At 39.4% G+C, this 19,122-nt stretch overlaps 1 protein-coding gene across 1 annotated transcript in view; it reads left to right on the top strand.

Annotated features, from left to right (window-relative positions):
* The first annotated feature begins 7,019 nt into the window (after positions 1-7,019).
* HTR2C (5-hydroxytryptamine receptor 2C) overlaps positions 7,020-19,122 on the top strand; it is a 263,054-nt gene continuing 250,951 nt past the window's right edge. Inside the window, exons 1-2 of the mRNA XM_032124096.1 lie at positions 7,020-7,098; positions 7,468-7,550. The gene's annotated coding sequence lies outside the window, so the exon portion shown is untranslated. The remainder of the gene's footprint in view (positions 7,099-7,467; positions 7,551-19,122) is intronic.

The following is a 19,122-nucleotide window of genomic DNA, read 5'->3' as shown; positions in this document are numbered from 1 at the left end:
CAATGAACAGAATCTACCTTTCACAAACAGTCCTTTGAGTGCCCTGCTACCCCTTTTCCTGTCTTGTGTTAATACTCAGCTTTTGGGTAGGAAAAGTCTAGAAAGGCTTCATTTTTTCAAAACACGTATACCCTTGAAGTGAAGTAGCATATATATCTACTTGGCTGACTCTGTGCGAAGTGTTCTCAACCTGAACTGTGCCTCTGTTGTTGTGTTGCTGGCCAAGGTCAGGGAGCAGTGGTGCCAAGGTCCTTCCTCTGGCAGCTCTTAGTTTCAGTAGGGAATCGGCCATTCTGAGCAGATGCAGCTGCTGGGCAGAAACCTAAGTAGCAGAGCAGTGGTTTATGCTGGGAAAATAGGATTCAGAGAAATGGTTAACTAAAATCTCATGGAAGTGGGGAGAGAAGGGTATTGTGGTTTGTCCTCTGATGGCACTTAAACCCCCAAACTGAAAGCTCTGCTCCTTGTCCTGAGCTGCTGGTATGTTTGTGTATTGGGTTTGTGTGGCCAGGTTTTTGGTAGGGGGGGGGTTACAGGGGTGTCTTCTGTGAGAAGCTTCTGGAAGCTTCCCCTATGTCCCATTCTCTCATTTTTTCTGTACTCTGCTCTGTGTATTAATTCAGGGCAAGTGAGGAATAACCCACTGGTGGGTTGCTGAGTCTTCCTTTTGTGAGTAACTCCTGCCTTCCCAAGACTTTGGAAAGGAGTTGAGGATTCTGTGCTTGGCAGGGGGCAAAGAGGAAAACATCTGCTCTGCTCTCTCAGATAGGTGATGCTGTCATGAAAAATGTCATTACAAAAATATTGGTCACACTCTGACACATCTCCCTTCAGAACTGTCTAAGTTTCTAAGATAATGACTCACAAAGAGTGCTATATTGCTACATGTTTGAACTTCAAGCATACCTTCTAAAATGAAATTGTTTCTGCAAACAAAGTCCTTCTTAAAATGTTTAGGCATCATCTGTAAATTGACAGATTCACTGAGCTGGCAAAGCAGTCACAGAGAGCAGCACAGAGGCACCCCAGTGTTTATCTTGCACCCAGTCACTTCAGTCACACTGGTGTAAACCACAAGAATTGCTTGAAATAATGTGGAGCTGTTATTCAAAAAACAATTAATCCTACAACCAAATACCTCTCAAAATATTCTTTTGCAAAGCAATAGCATAATATGAAGCAAGAAATACTCACTGGAAAGCAGTGAACTTTTGATGTCAGTTTATTTTGAGCAAGCATTTCAGCTTCTGCTTAAGTATGTATAAAATGACAGATTGTTTACTTCTATTTGACATACTGTATTTTTCATTTTAAGTTTGCTTTGTAGCACAATGTTGTAAATGCAATGAATGACTCAGTCAACCTATACTTGCTAAAAGCTTCTTAGCATATTTAATCATTTTCTGTTTGGAGGTAGCACAATTTATGTGCTAAAATACTTGTGACATAAATTATGCTAAGAGGAAAAGTACAGTGGTTGAAGCAATCAGACTAAAAGTTGATCTCTGTAGTGAGGGCTCTGCAGAAAGTAAAAACCCATTTGTTTGCTGAATATTTATGTGATCATATCAAAATGATCCTTTCCCTTCTTGCTGAGAGTAGCCAGCAGTACATCTGACTTCATTGCTCGTGAGGTGATTTTCCAAGTGCCCAAAAGAGATGATCAAAACTGGAGCCCGGCTCCATTTTCACCACCTCTTTCTTCCTGTGTGTTTTGTTTCTTAGTTAAAAGAAAGACACATTCAGTGCTAGTGATAAGAATTGGGATTAACACTCGAAGCCAGCCAGGCAGAACTGAGTTTCTGAGCTTGAGCAGGAGGTGGGTAAAGTGTGCAGAGGTGCTTCTGATGAGAGTGACTCTGACCACTCTTTTTATTCCTCATGTTTTAAGCTGCTGCAGCAAAGTGAGCATACAGTTACTGTGTGAGTAAAATCCTTTGAGGACTGGGTTCTTTTGCCTTGTGTCCCTGTTATCTCCTATGAAATGTGCCAGGAATCAGAATTTAATCTAAGGTATCTCTTGTGTCTTCATCTACTTATTTCTTAATTGGTCTAGCCTGCCAACTGGATGCTCGGCCACACTGGCAGCTTTTTAGACAAGCATGATTATCCACCAAGGACTAGCTAGAAATTGCCAAATAATTTAATAGTATTTGCTGATTAGCCACCTGCTTAACATGGCTTTCCTCACGATTGAGGAAATTACTGTGGTGCTGGTGGTAGTACACAAACTTCTGTGGAATAGTGACGATCGCTGCCAGAACTGGTTAGATTTGATCTGCTGTGCTGTAGACAACAGCACTGAACTAAAAAATATTTGTTTGATGAATAGCACGTATATGGTTTTTTGCCACATAACATTTACTACTTGTTTATCTTCAGCTGAATTATGTCAGTGAAATTTGAAGTGACAAGAAAGAAATATTTGAATTCAGCCCCAGTTCTAAAGCCAGTGTAGGTGCTTCTGGGTTTGAACGAGTAATCCCTCTTGGTTGGCAAAAATTTATGTAGTTATGGAGGAAAAAAACCTCTGTGGTCAAACTCAGTGTTATAGTAAGCAATGTTCCAGTGTCATTTTCTTCTAGTTTATCCCAAACCAATCCTTAAGCATAATCATCCAAAAGTGTTTGTACACTTGTTAAAGTGTTTTGTGTACTCTACAGTGAGTAAAGAAACAGAGTTTCTTTTCTATTATATGCAAGAAGGTTAAGTATTTAAGGAAGTACTTGGTTATGATGGTGAGTATACCAAATGGGGTTATTTAAAAAATCTTGTGATGATTGAGAAGCAGATAAGTGATACCACTTACACATTTATATCAGAGAATTCAGGTGAGATGAAGATTTGCTAGAACTGGCAGGCTGTAATGGATGCAAGGAAAATCACACTTGATTGCACCACATCCCACATTTATTGAGTAAAGTGCAGGAGAGTAATGTTTGTTCAATCCTTCTCTAATGGGAGTCGGCTGAGGGGGTGCATTGATGTTTGGCTTGTTTGAGTTGGGTTTTTTGTTCACTTCTAAAACTCTTCCTGGAGCTTTTCTGTAGGTTTGTCAGAGCAGTCAATGGCTTTACATGTCTGTGTGTTGTTTCCCTCTGCCTTAGGGAGCTACAATGTGTTGTTTGTTCCTAATATCTCCTGCCTGCATTCAGGACCCAACACTGTTATCACCAAAATCAAAGCCAGAGATTGCATTTACTTTCAAGGAAACAGAATATTGTTCTGTTTTGTGTGGTTTTTAGTAATACACAATGTCTGAAGCTAAATGCATGTGAAGTATCTTCACATAGGCAAATGAGATTCAAATATAGATTGCACTGCAAACTGGACAGCTTTGATTAGGAGATGAAATACAGGTAATCTCTTTTGGCTTCCCCTGAAAAGTGAAATTACTGTTCTCTACTTAGAAGGTGCCAGCTGAAGAGCAACCGGAACAAAAGAATTGTTATTCCTGTCTAAAATAGAGAATTATTGTCAGGCTTTTGTGATCATCATGAGAATCTGTTTTATAGAACAGTACAGCTGTCTAGATGGTACATTTAGATCTCCTGCTGAGTTTTGTTAAGGAAAGAATTATTTCCTTTTTCCATTATCAACTTTTTCTCTTTTACAGACAATATTTTGTTTTTGCCTTTTGTCTCTACTGCAGATGTTAATAATTTAATTCTGACCTTTAATTCTGACCTCACTTAGTCTGGTTTTACACAATATTGAGTAGATTTGGTCTCAGTTTACAGCTGAGATAGAAACTCATTGTTTCTTTGGGTAAGAATGAGCATGTTGGGATCTGTGATAGAGCCCATTGAAAAACCTGAATGCAGCACCAGCCATTAAAGCAGCTGCAAAATTCATTCACACTAATCTGTGAGAAGACTTGTCAGAGGCTTCAGTTGTCACTGAACTTGTTTGAATCATATCAGAAAGTCAGAAGCCTTTCTGAGTGCTGTGACAGACTGTGTGATAGAACTGCTGCTGCTATAGCTTGGAAACAAAGCAGAACCATAACTAGTCCACAACTGCAGTTTGTTTACCAATTAAAACTTATTTTTGATGTTTTAAGTGAACATCTTCTTGCTGGGAGTTTGGCTTAACTTACAGTGAGTTGTAATTGGGCTCCTCAGGGGAATCTGATGTTCTACACGTTGAGTGCTAAAAATATTTTCAGAGAGCTTTTATGCCAGCACTGAAACTTTAATAGTTTGTTCAGTCCTGGAAACAGGAGGGAACTACTGACACGTGCAGTCATGTTCTCTGGTGCAATATTTCACAGGAAAGCAAGAGCTTCTACTGACTTTTATATGTGAAGTAGTTTAAACGTTGAGGAGCTACAACAGTGTCTGCAAAACCTGCTTTTAACTCTATCCAGTTTCATGAAAGGAATCATTGCCAACTGGCTCCACTTTATGAAGTTTGGTTGAAAAGAGAATATTCTGTTAGTTTCCATAAGAGCCCAAAACAGTTTCTGAAAACCTGCCTGTCTTTCCTGTTCAGAGAGAGGATCCATTGCTATTGACTCTGCTCCTGATGTGGCTAAAAATCAGTTCTCAAAACCTTTGTGAGTTACCTACAGACTCTGGAACTTTTGTCTGCAACCCTGGGACTCAAACAAACTATATTTTCCTGTACTTTTTCCTCTGTCTCAGTGTTTCTTCCCCAAGTTTAGTTCTTGTGCCTTTTTCCCTATGGATAAAATTTAAAAATTGGTATTAGTGTGAGCCGAGGACCTTGACAGCCCATGTAGTAGATTAGCCCAATCTTGTCCCCTCTGCTTATAAATTTTGAAAAGATTCTGACTAGCAGACAGTACCTGATCCTCTCAAAAGCCATAAATGCAAGATATTGTGGACTTTTCATTACCTTTTAAGAATTATGAGGAACATATGATGATTTTGTTTCTGAAACCTTGCCTGATGATCACTTGCAAACTGAGGTTCTTAGATACTTGCACTACATTTCTGTGCCAGTTTCATCTTTTCTCACATTACTGCCAGATTTTTCTTGATCATAAAAACTACTTCAAAATCTGGCAACAAATCTTCTTTGTTCCTGTTTCTGAGCTTAAACTCAGAAAGTTAGGTGTTTTTTAGATTATAACCCTGGCATTAGTCTTTAAAAATTCATTGTTAAGGACTGGTTTAACTTGAACCTGATGTTTCCCTCCTTGCTTCGTCACATGGAGCTCTGTTAAGACAAACTCTTGTAACAAACATCCCATGGAGAAGAGAGCATACACAGGAATCATTACAGAACATACCCGAACCTGTCAGTTATTTTAGTCATGTTACAGTGCAGTTTTTTTGAAGAAAAAAACTGTCTAGAACCTTAAAGTGAACGACTTGTGATTTTTCCTTAAGTGCATCTGACTTTGAGAGTTTCTCTAGTGTAATTTCAGGTTGGGTGTCAGCATAACACCATGAAATCCCCATAATGCAACATGGGTTAAAATGATGTCTAGATCAGACCTTAAGTCTCAACAACGGTAGTTGAGCAGGTACAGAGGAATCTGAGTATCTGGGAAGGTTTCTGTGTATATTTTGGTGTAATCATTCTGGTTTTAGTTCTGAGGTGGTAAGTTCAAGTTTTTAAGTCAGTTCTGGAAAATTCAAAGATGGAAAACAGATCTCCCCCAAGAACTTCATGAGAGTTAATGAATTAGGCTGTAAAAACAAGGATGGAGTTCACATCCTATGTTAAAGCAACGTAATAAGGGGAATTTTGTTATAACTGTAAGCTCTTGGTAGGTGGTTTTACTTTAGGGCAGAAAATTAAAACAAAGTGATCTTTGTTTGCTACAGAGGGACTTCAACACAAAAGGCCCAAGCCGAAGATAGCAAAGTTATTTTGTAGAATGAATGTTTTCATCCACTAACTCTAAAGCCTGTTTTAGGCCACTCTTGTGTGTTTTGCTTTTTTGTGCCATCTGAAAGATGCATTTTTCCCCACTCACCACTTTCACCTCATACTATAGCCTTGCTGTTGGGCTCTGAGAGCAGAGCAGTGGCACCGTGGGCCAGCAGCTGTGGCAGAGGCTCCTGCAGAATTTTCTCTCTGGCTCACTTTCCAGTGGATTTACACATTTTTCTCAGTTGTGAATTTAATTTCCTCCTCATCATCATAACTTGCCTGAGGAGGATGACAGTGTTCAGCTGGACTTGAAAAGCAAAAGGAAACACATCCCTTTCCTGCGTTACAAGCTCATATTACCCTGATGTCACTTGAAATGTTCACACCCCTGAATAAAATTTTGATGGATATCTTTGTATCACCAATTTAACGACTTCACATTAGGTTATTAGTCTTCAGGTTTTGACAGGACTGTGAATATATTTTACAGATCTCATTTGTGCTGACATCTCTGGGGTCCCATGTAATGTCCACAGAAATCAATAAAAAGGCTTTTGTCAATTCTTCCTGGTGCAGTTGGATTCCTACACTTGAGGATAGAAAGATTTTTTAGGACTCAGGATTTCTTGTTTTTAGGATTTTATAATATAGGAGTTGTCACATGAGATAAAAGCAAAGTTCCCCTATCTCTGCACTCTGTCTCTAGTAATAGTCAGGACCAGCTTTTTGAAGGGAGAACATGAGAAAAATTGCTGGAGCAATAAAAGAAGAGCTTCCCCCAGGGGATTTTGCTTCCTCCTTCCATCTATGAGAAGCTGAATAAAGACTTGAAGCGGGAGAATTTACACTCCTCAAAGTTTTAAATCTTATGATTAAAAAAAATTTTTTCTTGCCTAACTGGGGTTAATTTGCCCTCCACTCTTTCCCTGCTGTTATTAAATCCTCTTCAGCTGTCAATAACAGAATGTGAGGTTTTTCTTAGTATCCCATATAAATGGTTAAATCTGTTTATTTTATACAATGTCCTAAATTCTGCAGTATTATTTGCATTTATATCTCACTTGTTTTATGTGTATTTTCCTTCCTCTTCTTTTTTTTTTTTTTTTGGCTACGTATTTTTCATAAGCACTTTTTTAATACCTTTTTTGTTTATATTTACAGAGCTTAGCAAATCACAACATGTTTCATGCAATCTGTCTCTGCTTCTGCTGAAGAGTGTTACTGATTTGATAAGAAGCCAGCGCTTTTAAGGTGGGTGATAAAGTTGGGCTCTTAAATCTATATATAAATGGGGTTTATATATACTCTTTGTAGGTTGTCTAGTTTCTAAGATACTTGCACTGTTCTGTTGGTTTAATGGTAGCTCTTGATATACAGAAGTTGAAGTTCTTCCTGTATCTTGTGGGGCTCAGTCTAAAACATCGGAACAAAAATGCCTGCCCTTGGTTTCCACATGGCTGTGCTTGAGAAGACAACATGGGGCATTCTCATAAGCAAGGGACAACTTGCAGCTCAGTCTGTGTGCCAGTGCAATAGCTCTTCTTCATGCACATCACTTGATGAATTAGTGTCCTGCAAGGAAAAGAAGGAAATTAATTATATTCTTCTTTCTATTTCCAGTAACTGATCTGTAAGAGTGAACCCAATCCCCCGTGTGCAGGATGGCTCAGTTTCACTGATAAACCTAATGAAAGCTGACAAAGGTATGATTCAGAGTTGTCATTTTTATGCCTCAGAGGATGCTGATGGGAACCCAGTGGTGGAAGTGAGAAGAAGTAAACAGTACATAAGTGACTGTTCTGGTCACTGTGGTGGGCTTCAACAGGAGTTCCCTGCTCTCTGTCTGCCAGGGCGCTGCTCCTCTCTGCACAGACCATCTCCTGTCAGATGCTCGAGCCATGGGAATGTGCTGATCATCTCTTTTCCTCCCTCCCTGCTGTCTGTAGACCCTTCCTGTGTGACACATACTGCCAGCTATGAAGCAGCTGCCTGGAGTTGGGCCAATTTTTACATTACTGCAGGCTGTTGCATATTCTAGTGTATCCACTCTGCCTGCAGTGTCATAGAATCATGGAATAGTTTGGGTTGGGAGGCATCTTCATAGGTCTCTAATGCACCTCAAAGAGATGGCTTCTTGGTTTCATGTAAATTAAATAAAGTGTAAGGATTAAGATTTAAAAAATGTGTTTTTTAATAATGTAAGTACGACTACGCAAAATTGAACTGAAGGTTGATCTAGCCCAATATCTTGAGTTTTTTCAAAGGCATACCAGAAAAGTTGCTTGGGAAAGAGTCTAAAAAGAGGGAAATGGTGGAGTGGGACTCTCTCAAGAATACCTTCCCTGTCCCTAGAGGTTTATGGCAACTTAATGGGTAGCCTCTTTCTATTTAATTTTTGGGGAATTTGGTGAGGTGCCACACACAGAAATTAGAGGACTGTGCTTAACAGGGAACCTCATCACTGAGATTGATTGTGTGTGCATCAGCCTTCTGGCACTGGTATTTCTTCCTATCAAAGGACGACCCTGTCTGATAAAACAAGGTGGGATTGCTTGATTTACAGAAAATTGATTTCTGTCTCAGAGGACCCTTGACTCTTGTTTTTCAGCGTGTTCAGAACACATACATAGTTACTTTTTTATTGTGTTATATCCCATGCAATTAAAGCAGTGTGGACTTTTCTAAAGGAGGAAAAAGTTGATCAGAAGAGCCTGAGAGTGCTGTTACAAGACAGAAAACGATACTCTGATCATGTTTTGACTTTTTTTTTTTCCACATTTGGGCATTGAATTTAACAACCTCTTGACTTTTTCTTCTTAATCAGGACTACAGATTTTTTTTTTTTTGTTCAATTAAAATAGTGTCTTGGAGCTACACAGCTTCAGAAAGGTCATATTGTAGAGCCTTATGCAGAGCAACTCTCAGTTGATTCTCCATTCATTAGCTCTGCAGAAGGACTTTTTCCTTTTAAGATAAGAAAGAAGTCAGTGGCACAAAGTTGTTTCCCTTGTCTTCTGATTCCAAGTTTGTTTTGCCTATAGCATGCAGCTTGTAGCATTTTCTACATGCAATCTCTGTGATATATTCTTTTTTGTTTTCTGTTTTCTGCCAGAAAAGCTTTACAAGTAGTCATGATATCTCCATCACGGGGGTTTCTCCTTCAGTCCAAGCTCCTTCAGGAGTTAATTTGCACTTCTGGGTCACCACTGGACAGTGTATTCATGGTTTCAGGAGCAGCAGTCCCACCCCACTTGCCTTCCCATGGCCAGATTTCCTGGAGAGGTTGGGTGGTGCTGGGTAATTTGTGTTCCTGCCTGAGCTACAACCTTGGGGGTATGAGGGAGACTCGAGTTTGTTGCCTCCCAGCCTCAGGAGCTGTTCTTTAACCAGCTGCCTATGGTATTTTAATTTAGGGCTCAGCCCCATTCAATCCCAGATACAAGATCTCTATAGGAAATACTCATCTTTCATTTGCTTTGAATGTGTCAAAATTATGATGGCTAATGTAAATCCAGGGAGTCTTTTAGACTTGGGAAGATGAAAAAGGCACAAATATTTAGCCTATGGCCTTATCACAAGCAGATTTAAAAAAAAAAATGATTTACTAGGTTTTTTACAGGAATGTGAAACATGGCTTTTGCTTTTAACCTCTATTGGTCAGAATTTTTTCATTATTAGATTAATTCACTTTAGAATTTTATAACATGGCAAAATAATGCATGGCTAGAACATTCAATTTTCAAATTTAACTCTCACAGGGAATTAATGAGTAAAGGCCTCAGCAGAGCTATGAATCTGTTTATTTTTGCAAGGTAATAGGAAGTGCAGTCAATATTTTTGCTTTGCTTGTGCAATTTTGATTAGCAGCTTTCAGATGTGGATTACCTGGACTTGACAATAATAGTTTCTGTCTTTTGCCAAGTTTTTGCCCAGGTTCATTTGGCTCGACTTCTGTCATCCAAAGCAAATGGAAAATTTCAAATACAAAGTACGTCAGAGATCAAATCGCTGGGAAATGTGTAATTTTACATGAAGGAAAACCTGCTGTGACAAATATCATCAGTAAAATGACATAATATGGATAAAATGGTGTCAATATGTAAAATAACAGTATTTACTAAAATGTAATGGGTTGATATTCTTGGCTTGATTGCAAACATTTTTCATAATACTTCCCTTGATTCATTGCAATAAGGATACATTTGACTAGGCTGTACATGTTGTTTATCACATTTATTTACCACTTCTGGCAGCCAGAGATATCAGTGACATTTAACTGACATGGGGAGATCAACGAGAAATATATCCTCTTCCAAGTAAATGTACACTGTATTTAGCATAAGATAAAATCCTCTGAAGTATGAGTCCTTAATTCACTGTGTTTGCCCCAGAGCTTTGGTGCAGTTCCTGGTAAACTCACAGGTATGAAATGATGGACCACAGTAGAGGAGCAGGTTTACTTTGGTTTCCTGATTTGTTATGTTTTCTCACTTTTACTTTTCTCATTCTCTGGTGTGGGATTGAGCAAGTGGCTGTGTGGGGCTGAGCTGCAGGACAGGGTTAAACCATGACACCAGTGCACAGAGATCCAGGAATTCTTGTTTTCCATTGCTCCCAGTACAGGGAGAAACTGGAGCCAGAGAAACACCTGTGAGTCCTTCTTTGCCCTAAAACACAGTGAGGAGAGGGGCATGACCTCGACTTTGGGACAGATCTCTCACCCCCTGTTCTAGCCACAGCCCACAATGCTGCAGAACAAATGGCCCTTTAAACATTTTGGTTTCATTGGATTGCCGTTTTCTTCTGAAAACCAGAACATTTCTGGCTCACTGTAGTCCCTACTACAAGCTCAGTTTGCTAACTTTATGCAAAACCAGTAGGAAACTCGATACCTGCTGCAAATTACTTACCCTCGAATGTAATACAGTGTGTAGTGACATGAATTCATCTCTTAATATGCTCTGCAGTGCTGAAAAATGCTTCAGATGCCTGAATATAGCATTGCAGCAAGTTCTGTTGACAAAAACATATTGCTCTTCTCATATTTAATCTAATACTTGCTCTGTGACAGAAGGTTGCTTTTTCAAGCTGTGAATCTTCCTGGACTGGAAGATACAAAAAGAATACTTTTACTGGTCTCCAAGACCTGCCAATAAATCAATAATAATTTGATTTATTTTCCTGATACATTTGATCAATGAAGTGAAAAAATTCACGAAGTTTCTGTTTAGAATAAATCATCTTTTCAAGAGCCTGAAAATTCACTAAGTTTCCGTTAAGAATAAACCATCTTTCCAAAAGCCTGACCTTTCTGATGAGAAGATATTTTATCCTATCAGAATTTTCTGTATAAGTGCAGTCCAAGTGTTCTCAATCAATTGCAGTATTTTTCTAATTTAATGGACCATTGCTGGGCCAATGTCACATTTGTAACCATTGCCTGAAGATGTTTCTTCCTCTTGTCATCAGAGGAAGAAGTTAACTTCATAATATTTACATGGTTTAATATTTTAATTTTTCTTGTAGTAACCCCAGACATTTTACTCCAGAAAAAAACCTGGGAATGTTATTTTCTCTTCTGACTGTGGAGGTGAGGACTAGACCTGATGAAGTGTTTGAAAATTCTGTGCCAATTGCTACAATATGCCTTGGGGTTTTTTGTTTGTTCCAGCACTCTCTTAGTTTTAATAAATTGATAAGACTTCTCAGAGCATGACTGGTAGAGTAGCTCCATCTGCAATATATCTTGAAATGCCATTGCCCTGGGAATCCCCTGGATCCTAAACAACTCCCTAGCAAGCCCCCTGTGATGCAGCATTGGCAGCTGCTCTGGTTTTGCTCTCCTGGTTATAGGTTTGTTACAGCACAGAGGCTCAGGGATACTCCAGGGACTTTGGATAGATAGCAGTGGGAAAGTTTCTAGCACTGCCTAGTACAGATCACTCATGGCTTCCTAATACCAATAGATTTGTCCTTGGAAATAGAGGCTTAATACCTATTTTTAATGCATGCTTGCATTACTCTTCCAAATATTGGGGGTTTTCCTATTTATTTATCTTATTTTTATTTAGAAAAAAACCCAAACCCAGAATGTGTTCAACAATCCTTCTTAGTGTTTTGTGCTGTTAATTATTGGAAAAGCAATGGTTTATCATAAGTCTCTGGAATGTTTGACTGTGTTTTGTGTTTTTGCTGAGAAGGGCACAACAAAGCAGGGCCTTAGATACCCTATGGGCATTCCTTGTGCCACAAAGCTGTGTGAATATGGTGCTCTGACAGAGAGCAAATACTGTGGCTGTTACCAGGCATGTTAGTTCTGTTAGTGGGGCAAAAGGTCTTCTGGCTTGGGCAGGCTCTTGTCCTGCTGGCTCAGAGGATGGATGTGGCCTCAAATAACTCTGTTATTTGTTAACTCTGTATATCTGTCTCTGTTTGCTTTCAATAAATCCTTTTGCAGATTTTTGGTGGTCAAAATATATGAGTGAACTTAAAAGCACATAAAGATCTGCAACGTGTTGGCAGATGGAGTGTGAACTATTTCTACCCCAGGCAGGGAAAAGCCATATTTTGCAGCATTTTAGGGTGTAGAAGGAGATCATGGGTATTCATTGCCACAAAAGCAGATGCTATTTGGAATTTCAAACCATTTCTGCCCCTCTATTCACCAGCTGTGTAAATGCCATTGTCAGGTGAGGCATCTTAGTGATGTGGATGGACAAATACAACCAAATGAAGAGGAACAAGTATTCATGTAGCTGGAGGAGGTGGAAGGTCCTGACACGTTGGAAGGAGGAGGGACAGTGTGATATAAAGTGGGGTTTGATCAATTCTTGCAGACAGAATCTATTTAAGGCAGAGGAATCATCTGCAGCAAGCTGCCACCCCAGTAATTGGATTCCTAAAAGTCTTCCAGTTAATACAAGATGCCAGAGTGCTTTAAACTGTGGAAGTTGAAAGTCCTCGTTAGTTTATATTTTCTGTTTTCTGTTTCTGAGGGCTGTGGGGTTAAAGTACATTATTTTGACAGAAGGAGAGAGGAAAAAGTAGTGAAATTAATATTCAACACTCATATTCACAGTATCTGAGAGTAGATGATAGATGCTATGTGTATGTGTGAAAGCTGGTGTCAAGAACTCATGAATTTAAACTTATGAAGGACAAGGCTTTACTCAAACACATGAGTTTGTTCAGCTTTTTCCTCTGTGCTGAAGTAGTTGGGAGCAGAAAACAATTAGGATTAGTAAGTCTCTCCTCTTTCAAATTAACAGAAAATGGACAAGAGCAGCTTCCAGTGCACACCTCTCAAGTTTGCACTGAAAATTTAAATAGTCCTGAAGCGTTGTTGGGAAAGCACATAAAGGAAAAATACTTTATCCAGTTGTTTTGCTATTTGGCTTTACAGCAGAGAGTGTTTGGTTTTGTTAGTAGTATGGATAGATTAGCTATTAATGCTGGAATTTTATATTCTTTATTATTCATTTATAATGAATAGTAATATGAAAGTGCCAGCAGCTCTCAAAAAGAAGCAAAGGGCATGCTAGGATTTGTGAGGAAAGAGAACAAATCAGAAAGCCCCTGGTCTTAGTGTAGCTGCATCCTGGATACTGTGCCTTGTGCTGATCCCATCTCTGTAAAAATGATGTCAAAAAGAATCTTTCAACAGAAGTTTTTCTCTCAGGAGAAAACTAGATAATGCCTGTCAGGAATGTTACAGGCTTGGGAAATGCCAAGGGAAGCGATATCATAGTTTAATTTTCCCAAGGGTTTTTCTTCTACATAAATCCATAATTTATATTACCTTTGCAGGGACTTCTCTTAGTTCCCTTAGTAACTCTGGGTTTGTTTACCAATTACAGCACACAAGGATAAAGCAGTTCGATTGCATTTTAAGTCTTCCAGGTTGTCTTCCCACAGCAATTTACTCTGCTTCTGTTGTCCAGCCTCAGGATTCCCCTTAAAAATCTATTTCCTCTTTAGACTTTGTAATCCATTAATTCAATTCTGCTCTGCTGCATAAGCAAATCTCACCCAGGACCTTGCCTAGAAAGAACTGACAGGATGTATCAGTGTTAAATTCAATGTCTCATGACCAGCTAATTAAGACTTACTTTGAAATGGATTTATTACTTTTACCAAATGTTAAACTCTAACTGAAACAAGTGCCTCTATGGATAAAACGTTACTCATCAGACATAGCATTTGTTACTTGACATCAAGTTTTGAATTTAATGTGATATGGGACTAATGTTCAGAAAAGTGTTTTTGTTTCATGATTTCCTTTCTTTAGATTGCTGTCCTGCATGGGAAAAGGATCTATCTTTTTACTACCAAACACGTATTAAGAGCTCTATTGCCTGTTTTATTGTTAGATCAATATAACCCCAAATACAGGTTTAAGGACTTCTCCTATTATAAAAGAGGAAAATAAGGATATGGAAATATATGCAAGATATGCAAATACAGAAGAAGTGAAGAATGTTGGAGAGCTGTGATAGCTCTGTGGTAGGCTACAGCATCTTGTAGAGTTGTCACTGCCAGGGAGCCCCTCCTTGTTCCTGAGATCATGTTGGCAGCTGCCTTCTGGTCTTTGGCATTGGTACCTTACAATAACCTGAGCCTGTTTGAAAGAAGTTCTGTCTGTAAGAGTTCTGAGAAAAATCTGGGAGCTCTTTTGGACAGCTGATTTCTGAGCTGCAGACAGGGCTTCAAAGAACTGGCCAGCACAACAAAGTCAGTGGGAGAGTTGTAGACCCTAAAATCTCTCAGTCTGGAGGTTGCAAATGTATGATAAGCCATGTTCTGCTTTGTGTATGCTGCAGTAAGGGAGTGCTGTTGCTTCTATAAAATGAAACTGTGATATGTGTGCAACGGGAGACTTGTCCCCAGCCACTGCAGAATGCAGCTTCTCACCTCTGCCAGGTGTGCCGAGCTCTCTGCTGTCATGGGCTGGCAGGGATGCTTTCATCCCTTCTCTAGGGGCTGTTTTTGTGTCTGTCCCCTTATTTTTGCCTTTGACCCAGTCCTTTTAAATCTACATTGTGCCATGTTTCAGAGTAGATCCATCTCTAAAGCCTTGCTAGTAACCTGGAGTTGAGGAAAGTCCATTTTCAAAGTTGTAGATATAGGGTTACAGTCATTTATGTCGGAAAAACCCTCCCAGATCATCAAGTCCAACCTGGAACTGCCAAGCCCACCACTAAACCATGTGCCCAAGTGCCACATCTATGTGTCTTTTAAAGCCCTCCATGGATGGTGACTCAACCACTACCCTGGGCAGCCAGTGCCAGTGTTTGACAACTCTTCTGCTGAATATGTGTCTTAGAGCAAACAAATTCCAATTTGTTATTCATTGGCAGCAGTGATAAGAAAGGAAGAAGCAGCAATAAATTGATAAAGCAGTAATAATCCTGGCTACCTCCAAAATAAGAAAAATTAGATTTTTTTTTTGTTTTGTTGTTGTTTTACTTTGTTCCATTCTTGATGTTTTTGTGTCGGGCAGTAAATTGCCACTGCAGATCATGCCTCTGACTGTATTTCAGTTGTAAGAAACCTGGACCTGAAAGAAGTGTGATTATCTGGAGTACTGGAGTGACCTGGCTGCAGAATGTGATAGCATTCTCTGATCTCACTTCTGCAGTCAGAATTACTAGATTTGTGTGATGCCTTCAGCTATTACACGGACATTAAAGCCTTTTTCCATCATTTGATAACTTTCCTGATGGGCAACATAAAAGACAAGCAGAACTAGTTTTGCCCACAGGACTGCTATAAAATGCTGGAACTTTGCTGTACTTCCACTCTCTGTGCTTGAAAAAACGTGTTTGGAGACCCCTTTGCAAAATAAAGTTACAGGTTGGGCTCTGAACTACTGATAAGTATTCCTGCACTCACTTCCTCCTGTTAAAGACACATGATTCCTCTGTGTGGAAAGATTATAGACATAATGATTTTCTTAACTTCATCAAACTATTCCTTTTAATAGTTTCCAATCTGGAAAGGGCAGTTACTATTTTGGAGAAAGGAATCTAGAGATGACGCTTGGATTGAGTCAGAGAGGAAGGGGGGAAAGGACTGGAAATGAGCTACAGCAAAAGCCAAAAATCCATACAAGATGTTTGTGCTGGGGGTAGGCCTGTCATACACAGATATTGACATCTTTGTAAATCCAAACAAATGTCCCTTGCCTGAGAAAGATTGCCTATTAGTTTCTTCAGTTAACAGTGAGGGAAAGCTGAGAAGTGAGATAAGAGCTTTTAAATGTGAGGCAGTTGAGCCTGAGAACAGCACCTCATCTCAAGGACAAATAAGGAATGTCTTCTGCTGCTCATAGGGGCCCATCCTGATAATGTGCCAGGGCTGAACAACCTTACTGATTAAAGTGCAATTTTGTTGTAGTGAGTGCAAGCAAGAGGTGTCACTCCTGCAATAACAAGGTAAAGAGCACAAACACAGCCCTGTTGAGGAGCGCTGTGGACACACAGGGTAAAGAGAGAGGTATTCAAGCAAAGGGGAAAAGTGAAGGAGGAAAACACCAGGGATAGAGAAATGGGCTTAGTAAAAGTAACAAGAAATATCTGTCTATGCTTCCCTTCTGGGGAAGAAAGGGAAGAAAGTGGGGAAAAAACCCATTAACATTAGAAAGCATTTAATGTTAGATTCTGTTATAAAGGGGATTGATCCACTAATCTTCCCAAATGGACACTGATAGATGAAAGTGTCTCTGGACAAACCTTAGAGGTTTTTGTGCAAAAAGGCAGCTCTGACTTTCCTTGTCAGGACTGTAGCAAATGGATTTCAGTGGTTTGTATTTGAAAGAATTGGGATACATGCTTGATTGGTGGCTTCCTTTAGAGCAGTTTTGGTTCTGCAGCATTTTAGAAAATCCAGAGAACTTTATATTCATTGGATTTGAAAGCAAGTTTCAAATCTGAATTCTCATGAGTTTCTCAAGAAAATGCTTTAAAGTTTTTCTTTTTAAAAAAATTATTATTTTAATTTAAGGTTTGTTCATCTCTAAAGGTCTTTTGCAGAAAAATTCTTTTGCTTACACAAGCTTCCCATGAAACCCTGGCAGACTTACTTCAGCTTGTCTGGTGGGGCTGTGGGTCACTGTTGACACCATTGTGGTCCAGGTCCAAATCCTGACACATTCAAATGCAGTCAGAGCTCTGGACAAAGCAGAACTGGGAGAGCAAAGTGCTTCATTTGCTTGAAAAAGCACCTAAGCTTTCCAGAAGATTATTACTCATAATTTTGCTCCTGCAGGAAATAAGGCATCTTTAAGGCTTTATTCTGATTCAGAAATATTTTGTAATATCAGAATTGCTCTCAGAAAAAAAGTTACCAGCTTTGTCTGGAAGCCAGTGATATTTGTCTGTATGCTTTATCTCTCTGCATTTGGCATAGCTTCGAGCTGGATATATTACTTGATTTTTAATCTTACTATTATATAAAATATTACCTTAAAAACTGATAACTTTCCAGTAGTTCTTTCCAATCAGTACTTCGCTTAGACTGGCTTTGTGCTTGTCACGGGGCATCAGCCTTGTACAAGCTTATGTTGCCCTAAAAAGCACCTTCATACTGTTTTGGCCTTGCAGAGAAAGGCTGGTTAGGGTATAGTTTGTGGGAGAATCAGTGGAATAAAGGAATGGGAAATTCCTTTAAGGAATAAGGAAAGGAATAAATAATAGTACATCAATCGGATGTACTATTCTTGAGAAAGGTTATAAGGGGTGATGGAAGCACAAGAAGGGCTCTGTCCTGAGAATTTTCTTTGATTTTCTTTTTAAAAAGAAAAGCTCTAAATGCAAAAAAGGCATTTCCTTGTTCTCACGAACATTTCCTTCCTTGGTAACTGTTTCCAAGCCGAATTGTTGATGAAAACCAAATCAAAAGTCACTCCAGTCTTTGAAATCCCTTGACAGCTTTTCCTCTCCTGTTTTAAAGCCTGTATTGATGGATTGATCAGTCTGGTTAATGCTTTTTTTGTAGTAACTCCAGTGCCAAGAGGTCTCATGCTGGAGTCAGTGGCCTGAACATGCAGGGGCTTCTAGAGCGGGGGCAAACCTCTGTCAGAGACCAGACTGCCAGGAACATCGGGCCATGCCAATTAATTCAAGTGTTTGCCTCTTGCTGCTCCCCTGTGCCAGTGTCAGCAGCTCATGTACAGCAGCACCAGAGGAGGTGTTGCACAAATTCTCCAGTGCAGGGAGATTGTAGGGGTTTTATTTTTGCCTTGACTGCTTCAGCTCCATCTGTGTTTCCTAGAGGAAATCTGCAGCTGTATGGATGTTTGCAGGAATTCCTTGGCAGCATGCAGTCAAACACCAGCCAGGGAACCACACTTTGGATGGAGGAATGATCCCATCTCTCTGAAATTACTTGTTTCCTTAATCTCATGGTACTGGATCCAAAAGGACACTCAGAAGGAGAAAAAAATTGGTGGCTAGCAATGTTTCTGCTTTGGTTTAAGTGAAGAGGTTATTAAAAAAAAAAAATTGTTTGGTTCTGGTGCTTTTTTGCATTGAAGTATTTAAGCACATCTTTTATTTTTCCCATTTCCAAGTGCATGGCAAGCATTTTGAATTTAGTGCAAAAATGTATCTTTTTTTCTGACATGCAGATGTGCACGTGAAAGTGAGGGTTTTGATATTCTAGAAGTTAAGGTGAGAGCATGTTAAATAAAGAGAAATTGTATTTGACTGTGGATGAGTGAATTTGCCTCAAAGCTATTGTATTGTATTGTTTTAAAAACAAATTTCCCTTTTCTGAAAGCTAGATTTTAAAAAGAACCTTTACCATCTTCTTAGTCTGATGATCCATGTTTGCAGCCAACTCAAAATTATTCCCAAAACAGACACTTGTAAAACAGCCCAGGGACCTTACAAAAGGGAGTAAAGAACTTGTTTCTGTCCAAATTCGGGTAATACTTGAATTTACTGTTATTAAGGTGCCAGAGTTATGTGGTAGCAGAAATCTCTGACAGCACCATGGCACAGCAGAAGTCATGACCACCTGCTTCAAAGGTGACTGTACTTTTAACCTCTGACCAAGGATTTCTGGTGGACAGCGTGACCCAAACTCTTGCATGTCAGGAAGTCTCCCATGTGAAATGTTTTTTAGGAGAAATAAAGTTTGCAATGATGTAAAGCTATAAATTAAAAAATCTCAAACAGCAGAATTTGATTAAAAGTGAATGAGGCAAACAAGTCTCAGTCTCTGTGTGCCCAGGGTCTCCTGAAAGCCAGGTTATGGGAATTTTATTGCACACAG

The sequence above is a fragment of the Corvus moneduloides genome, chromosome 14, assembly GCF_009650955.1.
Source record: "Corvus moneduloides isolate bCorMon1 chromosome 14, bCorMon1.pri, whole genome shotgun sequence".
NCBI classification, from domain to species: Eukaryota; Metazoa; Chordata; class Aves; order Passeriformes; family Corvidae; genus Corvus; species Corvus moneduloides.
This window is presented reverse-complemented; position numbering and strand designations above follow the sequence as displayed.